The 25,038-nt window shown below is 40.2% G+C and overlaps 1 protein-coding gene across 8 annotated transcripts in view; it reads left to right on the forward strand.

The window, feature by feature from the left end:
- Positions 1–3,868: 3,868 nt before the first annotated feature.
- The window catches only part of LOC133551610 (neurexin-2-like), a 439,020-nt gene continuing 417,850 nt past the window's right edge, over positions 3,869–25,038 (forward strand). For all 8 annotated transcript variants that reach the window (XM_061898511.1, XM_061898517.1, XM_061898513.1 and 5 more), the window contains exon 1: positions 3,869–4,167. The gene's annotated coding sequence lies outside the window, so the exon portion shown is untranslated. The remainder of the gene's footprint in view (positions 4,168–25,038) is intronic.

Raw genomic sequence — 25,038 nt, forward strand, 5'->3', positions numbered from 1 at the left:
CTGTGTCACATGGAGAGGCAGATCGTTTCAGAGTTTGGGGCCCGCAACAGAGAAGGCTCTGTCCCCTCTAAGCCCCTCTTGGACTTCCGCACCTTGCTCAACACTTCCGGTAACACTCCTCGGTTAATTTCCTCACAGAGTCGCACACATACATAGTTTGGATGAATTACACACCTCATCCCCCTTATAAATGTATGATAAATAGAGTTACAACAATGTCCCTACTGTCTGTGCCATCTACTTCCCCTGTACACGTAACTGTATGTTGATTTAATCCAGTGGTTCTCAAACTTTTTCTGTCAGGGCCCTCTTCAGATGGAAAAAAAAAAATCCCACCCCACACACCAACAAAAGTCACAATAGTCACAGAATTAGTCAAGTTTACATTTATTGACATAACATGAATGGATGTTTTTCAAAAAAGATAACACATTTTAAAGTATTGAACTCACTTTAAAAAAAGTTTTATCACAGCGTTAGTGGCTGCACCGAGTCGGTTTTGTACAGCACGTATTTTAAAATGGTGTTTGCAGGCTTGATACTGCCACTCTTGGATCCACTTTGGACTGGACTCTCACAGTTGTGTTGGATCCACTATGGATTGAACTTTCACAGTATCATATTAGACCCGCTCGACATCCATTGCTTTCCGTCCCCTAGAGGCGGGGGGGGGAGTTTGCCCACATATGCGGTCCTCTCCAAGGTTTCTCATAGTGATCATTGTCACTGTCACCGACGTCCCACTGGGTGTGAGTTTTCCTTGCCCTCATGGGTTCTATACAGAGGATGTCGTTGTGGTTTGTGCAGCCTTTCGAGACACTAGTGATTTAGGGCTATATGAATAAACATTGATTGATTGATTGTGTTGGCCCTGCGATGAGGTGGCGACTTGTCCAGGGTGTACACTGCCTTTTGCCCGATTGTAGCTGAGATAGGCACCAGAGCCCCCCGCGACCCCAAAGGGAATAAGCGGTAGAAATGGATGGATGGATGGATGCATGATTGATTGACTCTTAAATCATGCTCAACGTTAAATTGAGATTAGAAATTAGGGTAGCTAACTGCTTTCCGATGTTTGTGTCTTCTACTTTCTGACTCGCAATGGGCAAGCGGGACAACGCGATTTGTTTAATACGTCGGCATAGAGATGGTGTTCCGCTGTAAGAGACATTATTTATTCCTCTTTATTTGATGCTTGTCAGGGTTTTTCAAATGAAATGACATTATATTAAAACTCAGTTGATCTATCGTTTCTGTTCTTTTCTCCTCTGCTCCCCTCTCCCTTGTGGAGGGGGGGGCACAGAGGTTTGGTGGCCATGGATGAAGTGCTGGCTGCCCATAGTCGGGACCCGGTGTGGACTGTTCGCCTGTCTATCGGTTGGGGACATCTCTGGGCTGCTGACCCGTCTTCGCTTGGGATGGTCTCCTACTGGCCCCACTATAGACTGGGCTATCACTATTATGTTAAATCCACTATGGACTGGACATTCACAATATTATGTTAGACCCACTAGACGTTTACTGGGGGGCAGCTATGCGGTCCTCTCCAAGGTTTCTCATAGTCATTCACATCGCCGTCCCACTGGGGTGAGTTTTTCCTTGCCCTTATTTGGGCTATGTACCGAGGATGTCGTTGTGATTTAGAGCTATGTATATAAACATTGATTGATTGATAGATTGACATATGCATTTGTATAAAAAATACAAATACAAATAAAAAAACAAAACCATTTGTTAAAGAAACTTCTCCTTGCGCTCCCCTCCCCCAGTCATGCCTCCCTGCCCCCACTTTCAGAACCACTGATTTAAAGGCCTACTGAAATGAGATTTTCTTCTTCAAACAGGGATAGCAGGTCCATTCTATGTGTCATACTTGATCATTTCGCGATATTGCCATATTTTTGCTGAAAGGATTTAGTAGAGAACATCCACGATAAAGTTCGCAACTTTCGGTGTTAAGAGAAAAGCCCTGCCTCTACCGGGAGTCGCAGACGATGACGTCACATGTTTGATGGCTCCTCACATATTCACATTATTTTTAATGGGAGCCTCCAACAAAAAGTTCTATTCGGACCGAGAAAACGACAATTTCCCCATTAATTTGAGCGAGGATGAAAGATTTGTGTTTGAGGATATTGATAGCGACGGACGAGAAAAAAAATAAAAACGCGATTGCATTGGGACGGATTCCGATGTTTTTAGACACATTTACTAGGTTAATTCTGGGAAATCCCTTATCTTTCTATTGTGTTGATAGTGTTTTAGTGAGTTTAACAGTACCTGGTAGTCGGAAGGGTGTCTCCACGGGTGTCTTGAAGCGCAGTGTCTCAGGGGAGTCGACGGCAGCTATGGACACCACAAGCTCAGCTTTTCCTCTGGTAAGAACTGACTTTTTAACCACAATTTTCTCATCGATCCATAGAAAAGTTACACCTCCAGGAATTTTAAACAAGGAATCACCGTGTGTTTGTGTGGCTAAAGGCTAAAGCTTCCCAACTCCATCTTTCTACTGTGACCTCTCCAATATTAATTGAACAAATTGCAAAAGATTCAGCAACACACATCTCCAAAATACTGTGTAATTATGCAATCAAAGCAGACGGCATTTAGCTGTGTGTGTGCAGCGCTCCTACTTCCTAAAAAACGGTGACGTCTTGCGTACATGTCATCATTACGTGACGTTTTCAAGACGAAACTCCTGAGAAATTTAAAATTGCAATTTAGTAAACTAAAAAGGCTGTATTGGCATGTGTGGCAATGTTAATATTTCATCATTGATGTATAAACTATCAGACTGCGTGGTGGGTAGTGGCTTTCAGTAGGCCTTCAAACCACAGACAGCTGCTGCACACTGATTACTGTAAGTCAGGGGTAGGGAACCTATGGCTCTAGAGCCAGATGTGGCTCTTTTGATGACTGCATCTGGCTCTCAGATAAATCTGAGCTGATGTTGCTTAACACGATAAGTAATGAATAACTCCACTTGTAATCACAGTGTTAAAAATAATGTTCAAAATATAAAACATTCTCATGCATTTTTAATCCATCCATTTGTTTTCTACCGCACCTGTTCAAAAGTTGCGTTAATGGTAAGAAGTTATTTATTTATTATTGGTTAGTGTGGGGCTTGCCCTCATGGGGGTGATTCAGACCCCCAAGCACTGACATGAGAGCCTGTTTCAGGATTACAATATTGTTTTATTTTTCAATAAGTCTCTCAGTTGCTTTCCAGCAATAGTATTTCCAGCCCCAACCCAGTCTCTCCTCCTGGCTGCTGCCTATAACAGAGTGACAGGTGATCAGATAACAAGGCCCAGGTGGGCCATTTACGCACCTGTCGCTGCAGGCCCGCAGGCCACGCCCCCTCCACAGTTAGCTTCAGAATAACAATATTATTACAAAGAATAAGAGACCTACTATACTCTAGAAATGTTGGTCTTACTTAAAAATGCACGTGTTTAGTTGTGTTCAGTGTTAAAAAAAATATTATATGGCTCTTACGGAAATACATTTTAAAATATTTGGCTTTTTGGCTCTCTCAGCCAAAAAGGTTCCCGACCCCTGCTGTAAGTCGTTACAAAGTTTTTATTTTTTAATTGTGCTTAGATAAATATGTAAACATGCATGTCAACTCTAGTATGCACAACAGACATACACGCACCAGTAACGCCGCTGTAACCCGCCACGGCAACGCAACACTTGTCGGTGTAACGGTGAGCTCCATTGGTCCACAGCGGCTGACCGCGCCCTCAACCCGGCCGAGCTACCTCGCCAACTCTTAGCATCAAGTGTCAGGGAAGAGCCCCCCCCCCGCCCCCCCCCACCCACACCCCCCCACCCCACACCCCCCATGCCGATGCTGATGATGAGGATGAGGATGCTGCGGAGGAGAGGAAGCATCTTTGTCTGCACGGAGAAGCTCGGGGCTTCCCTCGCTATCGCCTTCCTCCACGCATAGAGCAGATAAGAAAATAACCTTATACCACTCTGAAGATTTTTTTTTTTTTGGGTAATGTCTGCCGCTTTTGTCTCATCTTGAATTTCTTGATACAGGATTTTTATTTTTTATTTTTTTTTTCTCCTCTTTTGTGCTCTCTCTGGCCGGCCGGAATACAACAACAACAAAAAGCCCTTCGCTGCTGTGTCGGCTGGCTGGATGACTCTCAGGTAAATGACGCCGCGCACCTCCCACACTCAAGCCGCACAATGCGCCTCCTCAACCGCCTTTAAACGGCAGAAAAAACCCTACGGATAATCTATTCATAAATGCGTTTTTTTTTTATTTAATCCAAAGTCACCAGTCCGGAGTTTTTGTTGTTACTGCGGTCTATTCCAATTCCAACAATTATTTGCACTTTTCTCTATATGCCATGTCGCCTTGCTGGAGGATAAGTGTTTAAAAAAAAAAAAAAAAAGGTCCAGTTTGAACAATAAGGTTTTTCTTATCAGTGATAATGGCGAGAACGCCCCCGCTACCCGCAAATAAATTAAGCACAAACACGGCTGAGGTCGCTTATTAATTGCATGCCGGAAGACATACTGTCTGCACGGCGGCGCTGCTGGACGATGGTTGGCATCAATAAGGCTGCAGCCACCAGCAAGAACCGGGGCCAAGCAAGCCCATTGTGTGATGATGATGATGAGGATGACGTTACTGGCTTCATGTGGCCTAAAGGTGCACATGAATGTGCATGCACCCCCCCCCCCCCCACACACACACACACACACAAAAAAAAGCTTCTGTTATTTGTTATTAAGGTAGACCACTTCCAAGATGTGTCACACCTAGTTTTTGGGTTTTACTACTAAAATTAGGAAAACTTGAGCATGAACGGCTGCTGCCACTTAAAGGACACAAATATTACATCCTGGCAACTTATGGTTTAAATAATACTGTGGTGATTAGTGAAAGCAGGTGCGTGACATGGGGACAAGGTGAAAACTAATGGGTTGACGTGGAAACAAAGCAAACAAGGAAGTGCAAAAACAGAAAACAATGGAGTCTTAAACAAAACAAAACATGATCACAAGACATGACAAAAATAAGGAATTCCAGACTTTTCGGACACTGAAAGGCATATTTTGATTGCATAACATCGATCTGTTCAGATATTTACAATATAAAGGATGGATGGTTATTCCTGTCTCATATTTGGACAATATTGAGTTTGACTTTATTTCGAACATGCAAGCATACAACATGAGACATCACAATTTCCAGTTTCTCTTTTCACATGTTCGAAAAGGAGTAAGAAGAAGCAGAGCTTATTTAATCCTACTCCTTTTCTTTTACATAACAGTTGCTAAAGCTTTTGTTCACTTCCTGGTCTCAATGTATTCACAATATACTCCATAAGTATTCACAACAAATTTTTATAAATAAATAATTGGTGAAGTAAGTTTTATTCCATACGATGAGATTAGTGAGATTATTTTGAGAATGAAAGAATGAATGGGTGAATAAAATCAGAATGTTTATCATGGTTCTTCTTCTGCTGTTATTATAAGAAGTATATTGATATACAAACATAACAATTACATTTTTTGTTTGCCTTTTTTTATTTATTCCATTATTCCATCTAAAAATTGTATTAAAAAAAAATGTTGTTTTTTTTCCCGATTAGGGATCCTTACAAATAAGAATCGCGATTTATTTGAAAATCAATTTTTTTGACACGCTTAATATGTACCCAATCCCTCAAATGTGTAAAATTACAATTAATACAAAACAGAAAATTCTCCTAACTTGAATAAATATAAATATGTATTGAATGTATCGTGCATACATCATTCATAAAACACACAATATTTTTTAAATGTTCACAAAAATGAACATTATTTAAAAGACCAAAAAAACAACAACAACAACAACAACAAAAAACACACTGAGGTGTCAATCTGATGAAGGATGATATGTTTGCTTGTTCTGTTAGGTCCTTGTGGACTCACTGGCCACCTTATCAGCGCGGCGCAGGTTGTTGTAAATTCAAAGATAATGGGCCTGTCAGAGACGTATTACCGTATTGATCCCAATATACTGGAGTATTGCAGGGGGGCACTGCACTTTCGGGGGTGGCCAAGGTTGACTCTCGGGGGACGTATAGGCTTTGTTTCGGTCGCCATGCATCCGCAGCTTTCGTGAGTCACGTTCATTGGATACGGGAGGTCAACACATGTTGTGATTGCTGTGTGTGATACGGAAAAGGGTTAGGGTTTAGTCAGCAGTACTTCTTCCTGCTTCCTTTCAGACATGTTGAAATATGTGTCCGAATATGGGAATCTGTTTGAAATTACCCTACATTAAACCAATATAAAATGCCCTTGTTTTTGGCATAATTTTAACATGTAACATGCCTTTAAAAACCTGAAAACTTTCAGTTTATAAATGTCGTATAAAACAATACAATATCATGTACAATAAGTACAGTAGTTTTATGAAGTAATGTAATAATAGTCAACAGCTTTGACCTTGGATACCTCCCTCCAGCTGCTTCACCATCAAACACACCGTCAGCAGCGTTTCCATATTTTCGTGGATAAATGTTTGTCATTTAGATATTATTTTAACATTTTTGGCTGGCGTTACACTCCTGCTTCAGGGTGGTGCAGAATCTCAGAGATATGCTTGAATTGCTTTGCCAAGTTATTAATTTTTTATTTTTTTTCTAATTCAATGGATATCATCCGCTTCTTTTCGTCAGCACTGTCCTTCCCACTCACTTTCTTTCTTCTCATGCTTGCAAAACAATGCTATGCCAACCAGTGGTGGGGATGCTCGTAACTCCAATTTTTATTTGCACCCTAAAAAGAATAACAATTAGCCGAGACACAGCTCTTATCTCAAAACACTCTTAAGTTGTGGCCCTTTTAAGTTCCGCAAGAGCTGTAAATACTATATAATAGATAAAAGTATTATTATGTTTTTTTAACTGCCCAACAGTTGTTTAAAAACTCTGATTCATCGACAACCGTTGTTTTAAACTTGGCATCATAACTTGTTTTTTCTCCAAGTGTGGCTGTGTGGCTGGGTGTCTCCCCGGTGCATTTATAACACTGGTGTGTTAGTGTGTGACAGGAAGAAAAGCTCTGACTCATTTAGGGAGACGTGGCTTGGCACCACCTGTTGGTTCACATACATCTCGCGATAGATTTAATAAATAACTTTTTTCTTTATAAAGGTCAGTACATGTTTGTAGTTTACTGCACTGCATCGTGTATGGTGCTATTCTCGCTTACCTAAGAAGCCCTGGCTAGGCTTTTTGTGCCCATGAACAAAAATGTGTTTGAGGCACCCATTTTCATCTTTGAATTATGCAATTTAATTGTGCAAATAGCTAAACAGATTGATCCCCTCCAAGGCTCCAAATGTCACTAATATAAACCGGGCCACTAAATTGACTTGAAATTGGTCGGAGCCTTTTGTCCATGTTTCCTAGTGGTTGCGGCGGGGAACAGTCGCTTGTTTATGCCGGGAACCGGCCCTGCTTATAAGGCCAACGCAGTATTAAACACTCAGTGATCCAATGGTGTCCTACACAAAGGTCAGCAGAAGTGGTTCTAGGTAGTGTAGTGGTTCACATAGCTTACTTGCGTCTCTCATTTGCCATCTCCCCAGATTGACTGGTGATCATTGGCCATCTTTCAACCCTCAGTCAGCTGGGATAGACTCCACCCTTGAGCAGGATAAGCTGTACGGAAATTGACAACGTAATTAAACGAGTGGTTACTTAATATCTCACTGAGAGTCAATCACACCTTATATACTATGTGTATTTTTTTTTTTAATCGTCAATTATAAGGCTTATACCCGTCACATGATTCCCCCGATGCATCCTGCTGCTGCTGCTGCTGCTGCTGCTGCCGTATTTGCTTTGCAAATTCTAGTCCCAACGCCAGCACATTGCAGTTGATGAGAGTGAGGGAGGTTTATTCACAGGGACGCGTTCGTTTCCTGTCCACCTGAATCGGGTTGCACTTAGACATCCACCACATCCTTTTGTTTTCTTGCCTCTCACCACCGTTGAATTGTTTTTTGCGTCTCCGATCTGTTGCTGAATGCTGCTGGGCTGAATTGTTGACTGTGCGCTCAGACACTTGTTTAAAAGTGATTTTGCTCTTAAGTGAGCCCCCCCTTAAATGAGACCCATCTTAACAATGAATCAAATCTCCCCTGCATGTATTGTATTTTTAGCAACCAGCTTTCCTTTTTGTTGAACAGCAGGTTTTCTTCCCAGCAGTCCTGCTCCATGCATATTTTCAGCTCACAACAAATGCTGTGTTTGTTGTTTTTGCTCATGTCAGTCCTAATCTGGCACAAATACAGGATTTCAACCCGTGCAGCGGCACCTTTAACACTCTCGTCATCTGATTCACCAGACGACTGTCATCTTAGATGCTTCCTATGACATTTCATGGGATGAGTTTGTAATATACCGCAGATGAAAAATAGGGTCAGAGCTAAGGGTATGTTTACGCCACTACAACCTCGTAAAAAGGGATTTTTTAAAAGTCTTGTAAAAGTTACACTAGTCAACGTGCGTGAGTTTTATTCACCAATATATATTCTTAAGTACCCTCTTCAGTTTTGTTCTTAGGAAATCTTGAATGTTCTCACCTTTGCACAACTCAACAGTTTGCCATCCGCTCCAAATTTGCATAGGTAACACCCCCTCTTTTCCATATAAGGAAATGAATCAAAATACAGTTGAGAGTTGTTAAAGGATGACAAAAAACACAGTGCTGACCAATTTGGTAATCTTGACATTACATTTGATTGACAAAATACAGCATGAAAATAAAGCCACAATATTAAGGCCTTCGATAGGGTTAATTAAACATTTCTGTACCATACTTCAGAAAGATTGGGTTTCAACAAAACAAAAATCAGTTGAATGTATTAAAACTCTTTATCGAACAGCCAGAATTAAAGAGAATGGCAGCACGGTGTGTGTGTGCCTCACAATACGAAGGTCCTGAGTTCAATCCTGGGCTCGGGATCTTTCTGTGTTGAGTTTGCATGTTCTCCCCGTGACTGCGTGGGTTCCCTACGGGTACTCCGGCTTCCTCCGACCTCCAAAGACATGCACCTGGGGATAGGTTGATTGGCAACACTAAATTCGCCCTAGTGTATGAATGTGAGTGTGAATGTTGTCTGTCTATCTGTGTTGGCCCTGCGATGAGGTGGCGACTTGTCCGGGGTGTACCGCGCCTTCCCCCCAAATGCAGCTGAGATAGGCTTCAGCACCCCCTTCGATCCTGAAAGGGACACGCAGTAAAAAATGGATGGATCGCTAACAGCAGCATTCACTTTGGAAAAGAGCACTAGGCAGGGCTGCTGTCTTAGTCCAACATTATTTGCCATTTGTATAAGGAGATTTAAACAGTGAACAATGAAAGGTATTAAAGCAATAAATCAATTCATTGAAAATTGTCACACCTGGCTGAAGTCTGGTCTGGGTTTCGTCTGGTTTCATGTTTTGTCATGTCCTGTTTTATTTTAACACTAACAAAATGAACAAACAAAAGGCGCGCACAAGGCGGAAGTACAAAACTTTGCGAATGAAACAAATCCTGCACTTGGGCAGAAAAAACTATGAACATGAAACAAAACTAGATAACTGTGACATAAAAAAACAAAAATGATGTGGCATGGCAAGAAGCAAAACTATGGATCGGCATGAGTAACACAGGTAGCATGGTATGAAGTGAAGAGAGGTAAAGTCGCCAGGCTGACTTCCTGGCAACTTTCGGTTTAAATAATACTGTGGTGATTAGTGAAAACAGGTGCGTGACATGGGGACAAGGTGAAAACTAATGGGTTGACATGGAAACAAAGCAAACAAGGAAGTGCAAAAACAGAAAACAATGGAGTCTTAAACAAAACATAACATAAAACAAAATATGATCACAAGACATGACAAAAATAAGGAATTGCAGACTTTTCGGACACTGAAAGGCATATTTGGATTGCATAACATCGATCCGTTCAGATATCTACAATATAATGGCTATTAATATAAGAAGTATGTTGATTACAAATATTACATTTACATTTTTTGTTTGCCTATTTTTATTTATTCTATTATTATATCTAAAAATTTTATTAAAAAAACAATTTTAGTTTTTTTTTTTAACGATTAGGAATCCATACAAATAAGAATCGCGATTCATTTGAAAATCAAATTTTTTGGACACGCTTAATATGTATACAATCCCTCAAATGTGTAAAATTACAATTAATACAAAACAGAAAATTATCCTAACTTGAATAAAAATAAATATGTATAGAAAATATAATATAAAATGTGCATACATCATTCATAAAACACAAAATATTTTTTAAATGTTCACAAAAATATACTTTTTTTAAATAGCCTTTGTGAGTCGTGTTTATTTAATACAGTAAGTCAACGCATGTAATGATTACTGTGTGTGATATGGAAAAGGGTTAGGGTTAGAAAGCTATTCTTACTAACTTCTTATCAGACATTTTGAAATATGTGTCCAAATGTGGGAATATGTTTGAAATGACCTTAAATAAAGCCAATATAAAATGCTGTTTTTGGTCTTTGGTCCCTCAATACAGCACCATTTTAACATGGAAGATGCCTTTAAAAAAACCTAAAAAACTTTTAGATTAGAAATACTGTATCAAACAATATAATATGACGCACAACTATAACAAGTACAGTGGTTTTATGAAGTACGGTAATAATAATGTAACGCTTTAACTAGGGCTGCGAATCTTTGGGTGTCCCACCATTCGATTCAATATCGATTCTTGGGGTCGCGATTCGATTATATATCGATTTTTGTTCGATTCAACGCGATTCTCAATTCAAAAACGATATTTTTCCGATTCAAAACGATTTTGTATTCATTCAATACATAGGATTTCAACAGGATCTACCCCAGTCTGGTGACATGTAAGCAGAGTAGTAGATTTTTGTAAAAAGCTTTTATGATTGTAAAGGGCAATGTTTTATCAACTGATTGCAATAATGTAAATTTGTTTTAACTACTAAATTAAACAAAAATATGACTTATTTTATCTTTGTGAAAACATTGGACACAGTGTGTTGTCAAGCTTATGAGATGTGATGCAAGTGTAAGCCAATGTGACACTATTGTTCTTTTATTTATTTATTTATTTTTTTCATAAATGTCTACTGATAATGTCAATGAGGGATTTTAATCACTGCTATGCTGAAATTATAACTAATATTGATACTGTTGTTGATAATATTAATTTTTGTTTCACTACTTTTGGTTTGTTCTGTGTGGTGTTTGTCTCCTCTCAATTGCTCTGTTTATTGCAGTATTTAGTGTTGCTGGGTCAGGTTTGGTTTTGGAATTGGATTGCATTGTTATGGTATTACTGTGTATTGGTTTGTTGGATTGATGAAAAAAAAAAAAAAATTAAAATAAAAAAATTAAAATAGATTTTTTTTTAAATGAGAATCGATTCTTAATCGCACAACATGAGAATCGCGATTCGTATTCGAATCGATTTTCCCCCACACCCCTAGCTTTAACCTTGCATATCTCCTTCCAGTTGCTTCTCTGTCAAACACACCGTCAGCAGATTTTCCATATTTTCATGGATAAGGGTTTGTCATTTAGATATTATTTTAACATACAAAATATTATAAAATGTGCAACTGTCTTAAAATATTTATTTAAAATGTACATAAAAAAAATATTGTTTTCAAAATAGTTAATAGAATAAATAACAATAAGCAAACAAAAAATATAAACATATTGTTTTTATTTGAACATACTTCCAAGCTTCTGTTGCATCAACCCTGGTGTGGACTCAAGCTGCCTTGATGAGGTGGATGCAGAGTTGGTCATGGTTTCTTCCTCTTTGTCCTCCTCAGAAACATGAGGTGAAGTTGATGGTACTGTTGAAAACAAGAACAAATTTATCAAGCACATTCTGCATGCATAGAGTGCAACAGTTGAGAACTTGTTATAAGGATACTACCACAGGTTCTACATTTGAAAATATGAAATGTCCATAAGTGACTGTTTTTGCAGAAAGAGTGAATATGTACAAAAAAGATGAAATATGTTTGTATGTATGTATCTATGTACTGTATGTGTGCACAGTTGATGTCCCATTTAGTGTAATATGTTAAAAAGGAGGAACCACGGTGGAACAGGGGTTTGTGCGTGTGACTCACAATATGAAGGTCCTATGTGAAGTTTGCACCTCCAAACCCCTGGTAGGCTGATTGGCAACACTAAATTGGACCTAATCTGTGAGTGTGAATGTTGTCTGTGTAATTGTGTTTGCCCTGTGATGAGATGGTGACTTGTCCAGGGTGTACTCCGCCTTCTGACCGACTGCAGCTGTCCCCCTGCGAAAGGAACAAGCGGTAGAAATGGATGGATGTTAAAAAGAGCACTTTAACAGTCAGTCAGAGAACTACACTGAGAATTACATCATCACCGGAGTCAGAGACAACAATTTGAGGAAAAGGGTTAGGCGCATAGCAATTTAAAGCTTTATTTTAATTTTTTTATTTCCTCTAAAATAAATATTAGCCTATTCCTATGTTTCCAACACTGACTACATGGCTAACGAAGCCTATTTAAAGGCATAAAGCACATCTGTTCTGGCGTGCATGGTGGATAGTTACATAAGCATTAAAGGCCTACTGAAACCCACTACTACCCACCACGCAGTCTGATAGTTTATATATCAATGATGAAATATTAACATTGCAACACATGCCAATACGTCCGGTTTAGTTTACTAAATTGCAATTTTAAATTTCCCGGGAGTTTCTTCTTGAAAACGTCGCGTAATGATGACGTGTACGCGTGACGTCACGGGCTGTTATGAAATATGAGCGCTGCACACACACACAGCTAAAAGTCGTCTGCTTTAACGGTAACATTACACAGTATTTTGGACATCTGTGTTGCTGAATCTTTTGCAATTTGTTCAATTAATATTGGAGAAGTCACAGTAGAAAGATGGAGTTGGGAAGCTTTAGCCGTTAGCCACACAAACACACAGTGATTCCTTGTTTAAAATTCCTGGAGGTGAAACTTTCCTGTGTCAAGCCAACATGGATCCTGACCACATGTCAACCAGCAGGTTTCAGTGTGCCGTACATAGCTGCCATCGACTCCCCTGAGACACTGCGCGTCAAGACACCCGTGGAGACACCCTTCCGACTATCAGGTACTATTTAACTCACTAAAACACTAGCAACACAATAGAAAGATAAGGGATTTTCCAGAATTATCCTAGTAAATGTCTCTAAAAACCTCGGAATCCGTCCCAATGCAATCGCGTTTTTGTTTTTTTTAACTTATTTATATTTATAATTTTTTTTTTCTAGTCCGTCGCTATCAATATCCTCAAACACGACTCTTTCATCCTCGCTCAAATTAAGGGGAAATTGTCGTTTTCTCGGTCCGAATAGCACTTTTTGTTGGAGGCTCCCATTAAAAACAATGTGAATATGTAAGGAGCCATCAAACATGTGACGTCATCGTTTGCGACTTCCGGTAGAGGTAGGGCTTCTCTCTTAACACCGAAAGTTGCAAACTTTATCGTGGATGTTCTCTACTAAATCCTTTCAGCAAATATATGGCAATATCGCGAAATGATCAAGTATGACACATAGAATGGACCTGCTATCCCCGTTTAAATAAGAACATGTCATTTCAGTAGGCCTTTAAGCAAGGTTGGCGTTCATGCAGTAGTTTTAAAGTGGCCATAGAGCCATAAAGTAGAAGTCTCACCGGTCTTTAGTTATTTCTTCTCACTCTTCTTGTTTCCTCTTCCATTTCTGGCTTCCTGAAGGGTATGTTTGTTTTATTTTTTAACCATATTTCGACGCTCAGTCAGCAAAAATTCAGATTACGTCACGACAAGTTGCCGCACATAGACTCTTCCAATTGTGTTGGCTTCAAGGAGCGCCTCTTGAAAGGGATTACGACAGTGTCTTTGACACTGTGCTAGCGTCATTGTCATTAATTCATTCCTCTTTGTCGGTGTCATTGTGCATAAACATTTTGGCTACCGAAAGGGGCTCCTTAAGGGGTATTCCGACAAAATCTTTGATATTATTCTGTTATTGTCATTGTATTTTCCGGTCATAGAATCACAAAGTTGTTGTTGCTGTTAAATTTGAATACATGACTAGTTATCATCAAGTGGGACCCCTTACAGCTGGGATCCATAGGCAATTGCCTATAATTTAAGGACCTGGTGCTAAATATTATACCTAATGGGATTCTGGGAGTGTTTGATCTTGCATCATGCAGAGGGTGAAATTAGCGTAAGGTCCAAAACATGACAGAACATATCGCCATTTTGGGGAAGTAATGCTGAACCCAAAAATGTTCAAATAATATGTAAACATTCCATTGTATTGTTTTTTATGCAAAAGTTTTTAACTAAAAGTTAGTTTTTCTTCTTAAAGGCCTACTGAAATGAGATTTTCTTATTTAAACGGGGATAGCAGGTCTATTCTATGTGTCATACTTGATCATTTTGCGATATTGTTATATTTTTGCTGAAAGGATTTAATAGAGAACATCCAGTTCGCAACTGTCGGTGCTAAGAGAAAAGCCCTGCCTCTACCGGAAGTCGCAGACGATGACGTCACATGTTTGATGGCTCCTCACATATTCACATTGTTTTTAATGGGAGCCTCCAACAAAAAGTGCTATTCTGAGCGAGAAAACAACCATTTCCCCATTAATTTGAGCGTGGATGAAAAATGTGTGTTTGAGGATATTGATAGCGACGGACTAGAAAAAAAAAAAACAACGCGATTGTATTGGGACGGATTCCGATGTTTTTAGAGACATTTACTAGGATAATTCTGGGAAATCCCTTATCTTTCTATTGTGTTGCTAGTGTTTTAGTGAGTTTAATATTACCTGATAGTCGGAAGGGTTTCTCCACGGGTGTCTTGACGCCAATGTCTCAGGGAAGTCGACGGCAGCTTCATGGACGGCACAAGCTCAGCTTTTCTCCGGTAAAAACTGACTTTTTAACCACAATTTTCTCACCGAAACCTGCTGGTTGACATTTGCTCTGGATCCATGTTTGCTTGACCGCGCTTTGATCCATAGAAACGTTTCACCTCCAAGAATTTTAAACAAGGAATCACTGTGTGTTTGTGTGGCTAAAGGTTAAAGCTTTCCAACTCCGTCTTTCTGCTGTGACTTCTCCAATATTAATTGAACAAATTGCAAAAGATTCAGCAACACACATCTCCAAAATACTGTCTAATTATGCCATTAAAGCAGACGACATTTAGCTGTGTGTGTGTGCAGCGCTTATACTTCCTAAAAACGCGTGACGTCTTGCGTACATGTCATCATTACACAACGTTTTCAAGACGAAACTCCCGGGAAATTTAAAATTGTAATTTTGTAAACTAAAAAGGCCGTATTGGCATGTGTTGCAATGTTAATATTTCATCATTGATGTATAAACTATCAGACTGCGTGGTGGGTAGTAGTGGGTTTCAGTAGGCCTTTAAAAGGCATGTTACAAACTGTGCTATGTTGTAGTGCCACACACCAATTAAATTGATTTTGATGGAGAGGGATAAGCAGTAGAAAATGGATGGGATGGAAGGTTAATTTCAGATACAAGTGTTTTAAATCAAGAGCTCTGTCACAATTACATTTGTAAGTACAGGTACTACTGTACTTTGCTAATCAACAAAATAATCTGCCAACACAACAAGAACATTTTCCAATACTTGCCAAAAGTCTACTAACAAATAACATTCGGGTTTAATCAAATTTTACAGTTCTGCTGACAGTTTTGTTTTCTATTTTAAGTAAAGTGAATTATATTTATAAATTGATTTACAAATTGATTTTCATTGGTGATTTTATAATTTTTGATAAATTATTAAAATAATAATTAAAAAACTCAAACCTACATAAAAGTATTTACAGTCTTTGCTCAATACTATGTTGATGCACCTTTGGCAACAATTACAGGCTCAAGTCTTTTTGAATAAGATGCCACAAGCTTGCCACACCTATCTTTGGGCAGTTTCGCCCATTCTTCTTTGCAACACCTCTCAAGCTCCATCAGGTTGGATGAGAAGTGTTGGTTTTCATCCAGGTTGTCTCTGTATAATGCCGCATTCATCTTTCCCTCTACCTTAACTAGTCTCCCAGTTCCTGCCGCTGAAAAATATCCCCACAGCATGATGCTGCCACCACCATACTTCACTGTAGGGATGGTATTGGCCTGGTGATGAGCAGTGCCTGGTTTCCTCCAAACATGATGCCTGGCATTCATGCCAAACCATTCAATCTTTGTCTCATCAGACCAGAGAACTTTGTTTCTCATGGTCTGAGAGTTTTTCAGGTGCATGTTGGCAACATTTTTACTAAGAAACGACTTAAGTCTGGCCACTCTACCATACAGGCCTGATTTTTAAATTGCCCTTCTGGAAAGTTCTCCTCTCTCCACAGAGGAATGCTGTCGCTCTGACAGAGTGACCACCGGGTTCTTGGTCACCTACCTGACTAGAAGAGGATGAATGCAGCAATGTACAGAGACAACCTGGATGAAAACCAACACTTCTCATCCAACCTGATGCTTGAGAGGTGTTGCACGGAAGAATGGGCGAAACTGCCCAATGATAGGTGTGCCAAGCTTGTGGTGTTGTATTCAGAAAGACTAGAGGTTGTAATTTCTGCCATAGGTGCATCAACAAAGTATTGAGTAAAGACTGTGAAAACATATGTACATATAATGTTTTTTTTTTGTGTGTGTTTTTTTTAATACATTTGCAAATGTTTTCATGCACAAAAAAAAAAAGAGAACTTGTCACATTGTCATTACGGGGTATAGTCTGCAGAATTTTAAGGATGCAAGACATTGTGAGATTAATAAGGAATCTGGCTGCAGGGACATTGGAATTCATTTCTAAAGTCAATTTATTTGATGCTGCTTTGTATCTATCTTGTGGACAATATAAGTAATTCAGGCCCATGACCTATTAGCACACTTTGAATGAAACTAAGTGCAACATTTACTCATTTACCTGACCCGCTGCAAACAATTTTCCCTAGTCATGGTGCAAATACAAACCCCGTTTGCATATGAGTTGGGAAATTGTGTTAGATGTAAATGTAAACGGAATACAATGATTTGCAAATCATTTTCAACCCATATTCAGTTGAATATGCTACAAAGACAACATATTTGATGTTAAAACTGATAAACCTTTGTTTTTTTTGCAAATAATCATTAACTTTAGAATTTGATGCCAGCAACATGTGACAAAGAAGTTGGGAAAGGTGGCAATAAATACTAAATAAGTTGAGGAATGCTCATCAAACACTTATTTGGAACATCCCACAGGTGTGCAGGCTAATTGGGAACAGGTGGGTGCCATGATTGGGTATAAAAGCAAAAGAAGCTTCCATGAAATTCTAAGTAATTCACAAACAAGGATGGGGTGAGGGTCACCAATTTGTAAGCAAATTGTCAAACAGTTTTAGAACAACATTTCTCAACGAGCTAATGCAAGGAATTTGGGGATTTTACCATCTACGGTCCGTAAAATCATCAAAAGGTTCAGAGAATCTGGAAAAATCACTGCACGTAAGCGATGATATTACGGACCTTTGATCCCTCAGGCGGTACTGCATCAAAAACCGACATCAGTGGGTAAAGGATATCACCACATGGGCTCAGGAACACTTCATAAAACCACTGTCAGTAACTACAGTTGGTCGCTACATCTGTAAGTGCAAGTTAAAACTCTACTATGCAAAGCGAAAGCCATTTATCAACAACACCCAGGAACACCGCCGGCTTTGCTGTGCCCGAGCTCATCTAAGATGGACTGATGCAAAGTGGAAAAGTGTTCTGTGGTCTGACGATTACACATTACAAATTATATTTGGAAACTGTGGACGTGGTGTCCTCCAGAACAAAGAGGAAAATAACCATCCAGATTGTTATAGGGGCGAAGTTCAAAAGCCAGCATCTGTGATGGTATACGGGGTGTATTAGTGCCCAAGGCATGGGTAACTTACACACCTGTGAAGGCACCATTAATGCTGAATGGTCCATACAGGTTTTGGAGAAACATACCTGTATGTTGTCATCCAAGCAACGTTATCATGGACGCCCCTGTTTATTTCAGCAAGACAATGCCAAGCCACGTGTTACAACAGCGTGGCTTCGTAGTAGAAGAGTGCGGGTACTTTCCTGGCCCACCTGCAGTCCAGACCTGTCTCCCACCGAAAATGTGTGGCGTATTATGAAGCGTAAAATAGGACAACAAGAGCCCGGACTGTTGAACAACTTAAGCTGTACATCAAACAAGAATGGTAATGAATTCCACTTCCAAAGCTTCAACAATTAGTTTCCTTAGTTCCCAAACGTTTATTGAGTGTGTTAAAAGAAAATGTGATGTAACACAGTGGGGAACATGTCCTTTCCCAACTACTTTGGCACGTGTTGCAGCCATGAAATTCTAAGTTAATTATTATTTGCCAAAAAAATTTAAGTTTATGAGTTTGAACATCAAACATCTTGTCTTTGCAGTGCATTCAATCGAATATGGGTTGAAAAGGATTTGCAAATCATTATATTCTGTTTATATTTACATCTAACACAATTTCCCACCTCATATGGAAACGGGGTTTGTAAAATAAAATAAACCAACAAAAAATGTCAACAGACATAGTCAGACATAACACAATACAACACAATTTGTGGATATTGTAAAAAAAAATCCATTCACCATTTAAAAAAATCAGAATGACACCCACTAAATTCATTACAAAGCATGATGGGAAACATGCAGAACACTATCCCCACACTTATCCATTTTTGGCCTAATTCAGCAGCTTGATGTCTCTGATTTATTATAAAACTCTAAGGAGGTCGTAGGGAAATTAGGCTGCATAGTCGCTGTCATGTGTCAAATTATAGTGTTTTTATACTATTATGCCACGTGTAAGCCTGTAACTCCATAATTGTACATCTTCTTGGATACTCAGCTCCTGTGTATGTCTGCATTTTTCATCAAGCAATGCATTATTTACATAGGAATTAGGAAACATGATGAAAAATGTAACAGTCACAAGACTGAGGATCCTGAATCCGCGCAGCAAATTTGAATATGTGGTCACCTGCATACTCAAAGAATTGCAGGTAATCCTACTTGCTAACAAAAACTATACATTGCAATTGTTATATAGTGTGATAATACAATAAGGTAATGAATAGTGTTACTTCTCATTTAGTTTGTCTAATAGAATTTAGGTGCATGGCACATCCTTGCTCCTCGTTCAGCTGGTTATGTGGACTCCCTTTAAGCCGCCATCCCTTTTAAATTAGCATAGCAGCTGCTGAGCATGAAAAGCAAATCATATTTGAAATTAAGATACCTCGCACAAAGGCAGCAGCCAATATGCAAAGAGAGATGGATGATTGGATGGCGTGGAGGAGGAGACTGCTGGAATTAATCGAGGACCAGAGTTGACGTAGTGTGTGTGTGTGTTTGTGTGTGTGCGTGGTATTAGTCAGAGGCCTAAGCATGCACAGTGTCGCAGTGGAAGGTTAGAGATATTGTGTGGCATTGCGAATTGTGTCGCTTCCTCTCTATCATAGCCCATCAAGGTCACATCCACAGACTGAACGTGGTGGCCCTGGCCTTTTCCCTCTCCTGGCTCTGGCAGAGGAACGGGGCCCGCGGACCACTGTTGCTTCTAATCAGGGCTGACGCGTGACTCAATTGCATGCCAGCTGCACGGCCAAACAGGGATTATGTCCCTGGATGGTGAAGACACACACAAAAAAAAGGTCACTGTTGAGATCTTTGTCTCGCTGCACCTTTGGGCCAATGGAGGATTTGCACTTTACTTCTAAGGGTGTTGCTGGAGTAATACACTGTGGTTCCATCCACACAATGTAAAACACATAGCCAGGAGCTCTGTCGTCAGACACCCGCAGCGTGCTGTAGGTTATGTTTTGCAATCTGGGTCATTATGCCACTTGTTTTGCCGAGTGGCTGTAAGCTTGTTAAGCAGGCGGGTCACATGTGGATTGAAAGTCCGGTATGCACATGCACGTACCTCGGCCTCTGATTGGTACAATGCTCGCCTCATATCGCCGTTTATCCGTGAAATAGACACTGAAATTGCCTGTTATTTTCACCACAGGTGTTCAGGTAGGTGGAATGGAGCGCGGTCTGTAATTTTCGGTTAGCTCATTACTACTCAGGATTCAGCCAAAGTTGGCACTGTCAGAGGAGCGTACTCGGCCACTACCCGGTATTAATCAGAAAATATGCAGTGAGATTGAAACGGTTGTTGTTGGCCTGCGCATGAATTATTAAGGACCAATAATCGTCTGCTTAACTAAAGGTACGCTGTGTTATTTGACAACCCAGGAAGTAGAATGAGGAAGAAGGGTAAACTGAACCTTCCCATCTCGTATTTGAATTGCTGAACATCCATCGTCCTGCTGTTCAGGAAGCTGGAATATTCGATGCGGTGCACAAATGACAGCGAGACTGTTCAAGTGCAATCTGGTTGGCTGTAGCTGAAGCACGTGTAGGAGCAGATGCAGCTTCGGGGCCATGGCTTACACCTGGCACTAGGGCGTCTGACTGATTTGTTTGGCTTTTTTTTTCTTGCTGATTGGGTTCTGTTTACACACTTGCTAGCATCAATGCACTTGCGGGTGTGCTGTTTCAACAGTGCGCTGTGGTCAGAGGCGTCCTTAATGCAGCCATTGTCTGACAAAAGTACAACAAATCAACAACTGGTTATGCTATATTTAGAGCAGCTGTTAGCTGCACAGCAACTGAATCGTTAACATATTTTCCAAAAGTACACCATTACCAGAATGGATATGACAATCAGGGGTATAGCTCGGTTGGTAGAGTGGCCCTGCCAGCAACTTGAGGGTTCCAGGTTCGATCCCCACTTCTGCCATCCTAGTCACTACCTTTGTGTTTTTTGGGCAAGACACTTTACCCACCTGCTCCCAGTGCCACCCACACTGGTTTAAATGTAACTTAGATATTGGGTTTCACTATGTAAAAGCGCTTTGAGTCACTAGAGAAAAGCGCTATATAAATATAATTCGCTTCACTTCACAATTGATCATACCTTAAAGGACCAATGATTGTCATACACAAATTAGGTGTAGTGAAATTATCCTCTGCATTTGACCCATCACACTTGATCATCCCCTGGGAGGTGAGGGGAGCAGTGGGCAGCAGCGGTGGCCGCGCCCGGGAATCATTTTGGTGATTTAACCCCAGTGGCGTGCAGTCAGGAACAACAGGTAAGGCATGGCCTCACCTGCCATCATGGAAAGAAAAAAATGTAAAAAAAAAAAAAAAAATTATATTGTTATATGTATCCAGTGATTATACTATAAAGTTATTTTCCATTTAACTTCATCAGTTTTAAATTGTTTTTTTATTCAAAATCGCTTAATTTTCACATTTGCCCTTCAAATACTGAGAATTACTTGCGGTGAGTCACAGTCAGTTGAGCCTCCCGTGGATTGTGCAATGACTCTGCTAACTGCTGTCTGCTGTGCAGTGAGACCGTATTGCTATATGAATTATGTTATACATTCCCATAGTTTAGTTAGCTGAGGTATATAATGTACAGTGTATTTAGTCAACAACTGTATGTGTGTAACGTATTTCTTGTGCTGGGCAATCATAAAACTGCTGCGAAGACGTACAATTTGAGGCACCTGTTCTTTGGCCTCCTGGTGGTAGAGGGCGCTAGTGATCCCAGAGATCATTCTTGCACTACTCGGCTAGGCCGAAGCCGGTATGTTTTAAAGTTGTTGTTTGCCTGCATATCGTAAAAACAACCGTCCAACATTTTACAACTAATTGTAAACTTATAGGTGCCGACCATCAGGGCCAAGTTGCGACGAAAGAGAGTGTCGATGTTAAGATATAGCGTCGCGTTGGTAAGTGAATTTGTTTGCTAATAGTAGCTACTAGCCGTACCCATGTATTTTCTACGGGCGGTTGGCATCGGGTTTTATTCCTGTTTCCGCCAATGTTTCTGATCCGATTGAATTTATATTTATGTCGAGTCTTTATTTTGGGTACCTAAATATGGTGACTGAGTATCGCGGCGTTTTAAGGTCATCTGCATTTTTTATGCTACAGTAAAGACAATAAATGAACACGGCCGCTGGAGCGCGGTTTCACCTGTCATAGTGACAACACTGTGTACTGTCGTGTTTATTTTCTACATACACGTGAATATTTAATATTGTTAATGTTAGCAGTATTATTGCTAATAATGATAATGGTAAGTGTAATTTATTTATACTATACTGTACTACATTAAGTTAAAGTACCAATGATTGTCACACACACTAGGTGTGGTGAAATTTGTCCTCTGCATTTGACCCATCCCCTTGTTCACCCCCTGGGAGGTGAGGGGAGCAGTGAGCAGCAGCGGTCGGGAATCATTTTTGGTGATTCAACCCCCAATTCCAACCCTTGATGCTGAGTGCCAAGCAGGGAAGAATGCTGGTATGAGCTTTTAAACATAACCCGTTAACTGCTGCCAATCAAATGATGAATAAGATACTCTATAGGGTCCATATGTTTATAAATCTGACAGTGATGAAGTCAGTGCCTCACCAGCCATGAACCTCACCGCACGTCACTGTTTAACCCCCAATTCCAAACATTGATGCTGAGTGTCAAGCATTGAGGTAATGGGTCCCATTTGTATAGTCTCTGGTATGATTCGACCTGAAGCTTAAAGGAAAACTGCACTTAATCGGAATTTTGCCTATCAACCTCAAACCTTATGAGAGACAAGAGCACACGGCTTTCCCTTTTGATGTGCGTTCTAAACAGTGAAAGGAGCTAACAATGCAGGTAATGCGGATTCATCTCCAAAAACCATTGAAAAAACACCGACAATGTCTATTTACATATCGTGACCTGCATGTTAACCAAGTTATAGCAAAATGTTAGGGTAAGAGCTAACCCAGAGGAACTACTTTTCTGGCGTCGTGAGACATCGCTTTGCTCACACTGCTCCAAAGACCACGAGCTATCTTGAGCTGCTAATACTGGTGGTTGCGACTCACCGTGAAATCAAGAAGGAGGTTAGGCTGCTTCTGCTTCTCCTGTATTTCCTTTAAAAATTAATCTCACACACACACACTAGGTGTGGTGAAATTACTCCCTGCATTCGACCTATCCCTTTGTTCCACCCCCTGGGAGCAGTAAGAAGCAACGGTGGCCTTGCTTGGGAATCATTTTGGGGATTCAACCCCCAAGTCCAAACCTTGATGCTGAGTGCCAAGCAGGGAGCTAATGGGTCCTATCGTTATAGTCTTTGGTATGACTCGGCCGGGGTTTAAACTCACGACCTACCAATCTCGTTGCGGACACTCTATCCCAGTGGTTCTTAACCAAGGTTTGATCGAACCCTAGGGGTTCGGTGAGTCGGCCTCAGGGGTTCGGTGGAGCCTCCACTCAAGCCACACCTGACTCATCGTGTACATAAAAACTTCTCCCTATCGGCATATTAGGGATACGGCAACAGCAGAACCCAAACTGATTTGCAGGTGTGTAATTTGTTACGAGTTCATGCTCTGTGTTGGTTTTGTTCTTTGAACAAGGTGATGTTCATGCACGGTTGTGCACCAGTAAATGATCATACAACTTTGTCTTGAATTTGAAAAACATTTTATTTTTCACTAAAGAAGGGTTCGGTGGATACGCATATGAAATTGGTGGGGTTCAGTACCTCCAACAAGGTTAAGAACCACTGCTCTAACCACAAGGTTACTGACTAGGGAAGTTAGTAAAAGTTAATGTTAGATTATAAATCATACATCTCACATGTATGACAAAGTTATGGCACCAAGGGGAGACATTGGTCAACTTTGAAAATCCACACACTACCAACTTTATGGATCTCAACTTGGCCCAACAACATCGCTGAGCATTATTCTAAATTCAGCAGCTCAAGGAGAGCGCAAGTGCTGAAAGATACAGCCATCTCATCAGTCGGCATCACAGGGATAGGGCTCTCACAAAGTCTGCCATCCGTGGTGGAAAACAAAGAAATTGCTCTCTTTGCTGTTGCTGTTGACGGACAAAGCATTTATTACCATGCGCTCACAAAATAAGTTAAGGTAATACTTAAGTGACCAAAATACTCTATTGATTACATTTCATCATGAATGTGTCTGTTACTAAATTACATACATACTTACAGCAGGTTTATATAATAGTGGTGAACATTTTTTGATTAGATCATAACTCCATAGTGTCCATTGTTAGCCGTTTTAGTTGACAATTGTTAACATTGTTTACAGCTTTTCACTCTTTAGAATGCACAAAAAAGGACTAACCACATGTTCTTGTCATCATCCACTATCTAGGGGTAGTGGATGGTGAGCAAAAATTTCAGTTCCACTTTAAAATGTACATTTTATTTTGTACTTAGAGGACAATTGTTGACATTGTTTAGGACCATGTGCTACAGTACAACTTTACCACAGTATAGCTTATAATGCAGTTTTACTCTAAGTAACTTTACCACACTGTAGAAGAACAGAGTAGAAGAGTTCTCCCACCTGCAGCCACCAGGATGTATCGGCTTGCTAATAACCATGCATTGAAGGGGTCCAATTATCACACCTCATGGGATTCTGGGAGTTATTGATCTTGACTCGTGCCGGGTGTAAAATTAGCGTACAAATACGATTATCGGATGTCTGTCAACACTGGAAAGGTAATAACTCTGTATATGAAGATAATGGAAATTTGATGTTTAATGAGTTTTTATGAAGCAAAATCCTAGTTTTTGTATGAACGCTCAACTATTGATTGGGAATTTCTGATTTATTGGGATTTATTTCAATTCCCAGCATTAAACAATCCAATAGTACAATAGATAATAAAGCACAGTGATAACATAAGAATACCCATCCATTTTCTACCGCTTATTCCCTTTGGGGTCGCGGGGGGCGCTGGTGCCTATCTCAGCTACAATCGGGCGGAAGGC

The sequence above is a fragment of the Nerophis ophidion genome, linkage group LG04 (genome assembly GCF_033978795.1).
Source record: "Nerophis ophidion isolate RoL-2023_Sa linkage group LG04, RoL_Noph_v1.0, whole genome shotgun sequence".
Taxonomy (NCBI): domain Eukaryota; kingdom Metazoa; phylum Chordata; class Actinopteri; order Syngnathiformes; family Syngnathidae; genus Nerophis; species Nerophis ophidion.